We start from the raw sequence: 5153 nt of genomic DNA, 5'->3' as shown, positions 1-5153 counted from the left end.
ATGCGGTGAACGGTGATGATGATGGCCCCAACTCGCTCGCTGTTCCAAATGGACCTTTTCAATCATTCCAATTTTTTCAATTTTTATCTATCCCACCCGAGCTTTGAATATTGGGAAATTATACAATAATGCCTATAATTAAAGTAGTGCCGGGGGGCGGGGAATCAAATTCAGCACGAAATCATTTTTTTCTTAAAAAAAAAAAATATTTTTTTAAATATTTTTTTTTTACGTTTGATTCATATAAAAAAAATACCAACGACAAAAAATTATCTTCACTGCCATACAAGATTCTGGCTACTGTTGCCGGATTCTGGTAATGAATGCCGAAATTTGAGTTGGCAGAATTCCAACAAAAGAGTCCGAATTTCGACCATTTTGGCCTGAATCTGGCTTGAACCGCCAGAATCTGGCGCAGAATGGCCAAATCCCAACTAGTTTGCCAGAAGTCGACCGTTCTAGCCAGATCCTGACCAGTTAGCTAAAATCCGACTATTCTGGCAAAATTCCAGCTAGTTTAGCCAGAAGTCGGTTCATCGGAATCTAACGACGGTTGCAGGACGATGCCAGATTCCAGCATAAATTTTTAAATTCCGGTGATAGTCAACTGGTTGAATGTGAAGGTCGACTGCGTCGTTTAAAAGAAGGTCCCCGTATGGGGAAAATGATTTATGCTTTTAAAAAGCGTAAATCATTTTCTGAAATTTACTAAGCATTTTTTGCCAAACGAAAATCATTTTCAAATTGACTATTATTTTCAACCCCTTCAAAAACCGAAAAATATCGAAAACATTTTACGCCGAAATAAACAAAGCATTAGATTTTTATGCATTTCAATTTAGGCTCTATGTTTAAAATTTCAATAATTAAGTTTTCAGGTTTTTCTCTAATTTTAAATAGGGTCTTCCATCAACCTACATACCAATTAATTAAGGGTAAATCATGTCAAACCAATTAATCGATGTTACGTAGCTTTTGTTTAACACGTCATGCGCTCACTATACATACTACATGGCACAATTACGTTAAAGTATCAATATTATATGCAGATACGATAATTGCATGACGTGTCAAATGAAAGACATGTTGTATTAATTGATTGGTCTTACATAACATGTTTTTAATTAATTAGACATTAAGTTGACAAAAGGACCTATTTAAAATCATAAGAAATCCTAAGGATCTAGTTGTCAAAATTAAAACTCTAGGAATTAAGTTGAAGACTGAATTTGATTTTTCCCATTAAGCTATAGCTTGGTCCTAAATGTCGGGACGTTGTACAATTTCTTTACTTAATCAATTCTTTCTCGATAAGTTTCAAAATGGATTTGTACTGCTATGTGTATGACAGATTAGACATTTATTTCGGCAGAAAATTAAAAAAAGAAAAAGAAAAAGAAAAAGAATTTCATCCAGCCAATTAAGCCGGCTAGTCGGCTAGAGTTGAACACAGAAATGAAAAGCCATACGTTACCTGCAAGTTGGTTAGTGCAAGTTTCACGCACTTGTTGAATTTTCTTATTTGATTTATATTATAAGATGTTCGTTAGGTTTTTTTTGGCACAATCTTCAACCGAAAGTCATTTGATGAAATCATTAAACCAATTAATTATATCTGTACATTAAATACCCATATTTACCAACGACCAATAAAGTCAAATACTTCTGCCCTTAAATTAAATACCCATGTTGATGACGCCCTCAATGACAATAATGGATGCACCCGCTGATTAACAATTTTTTTTTAAATATATATATATTCTCTCTTTGACCAATAAATTATTTTAATTAAAATCACGTACTCTAAATATCAATTTAACAAATTGGATCAAAGAATTTCCTTAAATCTAGTTTGAAATAAAACATTTTTTGGCCATGGCATTTAGCTTTTCTTTTCTTTTCTTTTTTGGATAAAATTTTCCTCCATTTTTCCAAATACAGTATATGGAATTGACAATGGCATGTAAGAATCATATGACTTGTTAATCCTATTAAAAATACATGTGAAAATTAGATATTCTAATGACATGTGTTAGTTTAATAAAATATATTGAGATAATTTTTTTTAACTCAATTTGGGTGAAGATTGTCTTCTCTTTAATTGGAGGCTTACTAATATATTTTAGTTTTTTTATTTTTATAAAAAATAATAAAATAATAAAAATTGTTGGGAGCATGTGGGCCTAGGCTTTTCCCAATTGGAAAAAGAAAAAGTGGCTTTGCTTTCCAAAAAAGTTGCTGCACCTAACAAATTAATAAAATCATGCAATTTAGATGAGCAAAAGAATCCTAACCAGTAATAGCATGCAACGGGGTCAAAAGTTTGGCATTTTATTTTTTTAACTATATTTGAACAACACAACCTTTGTTGATTTTTGCCAAAAGGAAAAGTTCCGTTGCCGGGAATCGAACCCGGGTCTCCTGGGTGAAAGCCAGATATCCTAACCGCTGGACGACAACGGAGCCATGTTTGAAAGGCTGCTCGCGTTTTTTTATTTATATAAGCTCCAAGCACCCAAGTCTCAAAATCATAGCTAGGCACTAGGCTATTATGCAATCCCATGCATCCATCCTTGCAAGGAAGATGAAGCGTAGCCTCCAAGCAATTTATTTATTTGATTATTATGTTTCTCATTCCCTTTTCTTGCTCAGGGGATAAAATAATGTGTTTGATCACAAAAAATTGGTTGGGAAAATCCAACTACTTTATTTGGTGGCTCACATTTTGAAGTCGTATTATTATTAAGTACATTTGTATTCAATAATTATTTCACAATGTTAATGTGATATTTCCAATCAACTCTTAATCACTCATTTATTAAAAAAATAAAAATTAATTATGAGTGTCATGTCAACATTATATGATAATTATAAAATAAATATAATATATAAGATTACTCCTTACTATATATCTTGATTCTAAAAAAGATGATTTGGTATAATAGCATCATTTTATGTGGGATTTTATTTGGAATTTATTTGTTCAAACAGATATAAATTTGAAAAATCTGAGCTGGTGAGACATGGACCCCACCTAATCAAGAGTCAAGAACTGCCCTATTACACATTATCCTAATAAAGTCATGGTTTTTTTGTTTTAATTGGTAAAGTCATGGATTTGTATACGCAAGCTCAGCACCCATGCATGCAGCATACTCAAGCAAAGGTCACAAGTGGAGAATTATATTTGTTTTAAATCACAAGTGGCTGTAAAAAAATTAAAAAAATTAAAAGGAATAAAATCATTAGTGGTATTCCCGATAAAAATAAAAATAAAAAATCAAGCGGCAGACAAATATTCATGAACGGGCAATGCTCATGAATTGAGCACAGGTAGGGCAAGCTGGGTTAGGTTGTAAAAGCAATTTGACTTCCAATTGAAGTTAGGTAATTGGCAATTGTGTCTAAAATAATTAGAAAACTAAAAATGGTTAATATAAATTGATTTATTAAATTGACATTTGTCTTTAGAACATGTCATTTCTACATCGATAAAGGAAGGGTCGAGAGTGGGGGCACCATGATCCCCCCAAGCCAATAAGAGGTTAACGTCTGAGAGGAACGTCATTTTCACGACAGGCGCTAGGATGATGAATAAGAGATAACCATTATAGTCTCAGAGAAGAAAAGAGCAGGTTAAGCGATAAAGAAAATAGTGTGTATCTTGAGGTTATTGTTGCGTCGGTAATTTAAATGGTGTAAAATACGTGATGAGGCGTTACATTGGGTGAATGAATCTTACCTTAAACGGTGAGTTTAAGATAAAAGTTAAACGGTGCGTTAGGGTTGCTGGAGTGTTGCTGTCATCAAGCCACGTGAATAAAGAAGTTAGAAGTTAGAAGTTAGATGGGTTTTGGGCCAGCTATGCAAAGATGTTAGAAATTAACAAGCTTTATATGCCCATGTACGTTGTAAAGGAAAAAGTTACAAAAATACTTTACTTTCTTGGAGCTTTGAGATTGGGCTCGAATCACAATCTCACTTTAAATATTACTTTCAATACATCCATATATTCATTCATGTCTCTCGATCACCATTTTCATCCATAATTCACTGGAAATTAACCAGAAAATACAAGAGTATTACACTGTTAGTTGCTATGTATTTTAGTTTTTCTTTCTACAAGAGTCTTTCTTTCCTGAATCGAATTTTTTACACTAATTTATTTTTGAATAATAAAAATGTCTACATAAGCTTTTATATTTAGATTGCTCTTTTAAATTAATGGTTTATGAATACATATAATTTTTGTTACGTATTTTAATTGTATGAAATATATAATTGTAGTTACTTGAGATTATGGAGAACAATAATGAAAACTCGTAGAGTAGAGGACAACTGAATAAATTAACAATATGAGTAACAAAATAAATTTTAATTCGCATTTATATATTTTAAAAAAATAATTAAATTTTGTTGAATTGTTTATTTATTTCGTTAGTTACATTACTTAATATTTTAATTAATTTTTGTTCAATTTAATTTTTTAATCTTGACCCTTCTGAACTAAAATCCTGATTCTGCCACCGCTTACATGCATTTTTAATATGATTAATAATTTAACAGAGCATGTAATTCTCATATACATTTTTTTTTTTTTTAAAAAAAAAAAATGTATTTGAGAATGACAAATGTAAATTTAATAAACTGGATTAGAAGAATTTGGTCCAACTCAATTTGAAAGAAAACTGTCATTTTTAAAACAGAATCTTATCGTCGGCTCCCAAAAAAAAAAAAAAAAAAAAAAAAGAAAGTGAGTCACTACCTTTATAAGAGATCAAATTAGTCATCATTGGATGAGTTGACAATTGTTGGAGAAATAATTCACTTGACCCTACTCGAACAACTCACTAATTGAAAAGTAAATGAACAGCCAACTATGTGGAGAATAACTTCCATTACATGGAAATAATTGCACCATTGATCAGACAACTTCAGCCCGCTACGTGGCAAGCATTCATAGGCCATATTAAAGAGCCTCTCATATTAAAAATTGTCACTCTTTTCAAAGCGTTTTTTTTTTAGGGGGGAGAGGGCGCACTCAGCTCTTTATAAACTTTTTCGATTTAGTTATTTTGTCAAACAATATAATGACTTGAACATCAAAGTGTCTTCAATCCCCCCAGAAACCAGCAGATTTCCAAAAACAAAAA

General features: G+C 31.7%; 1 non-coding gene across 1 annotated transcript; it reads right to left on the bottom strand.

The window, feature by feature from the left end:
• Positions 1-2391: 2391 nt before the first annotated feature.
• TRNAE-UUC (transfer RNA glutamic acid (anticodon UUC)) lies at positions 2392-2463 on the bottom strand. The gene has a single exon. It is a non-coding gene; the product is annotated as a tRNA-Glu (tRNA).
• Positions 2464-5153: the final 2690 nt, after the last annotated feature.

The sequence above is a fragment of the Alnus glutinosa genome, chromosome 2 (genome assembly GCF_958979055.1).
Source record: "Alnus glutinosa chromosome 2, dhAlnGlut1.1, whole genome shotgun sequence".
NCBI lineage: Eukaryota > Viridiplantae > Streptophyta > Magnoliopsida > Fagales > Betulaceae > Alnus > Alnus glutinosa.
This window is presented reverse-complemented; position numbering and strand designations above follow the sequence as displayed.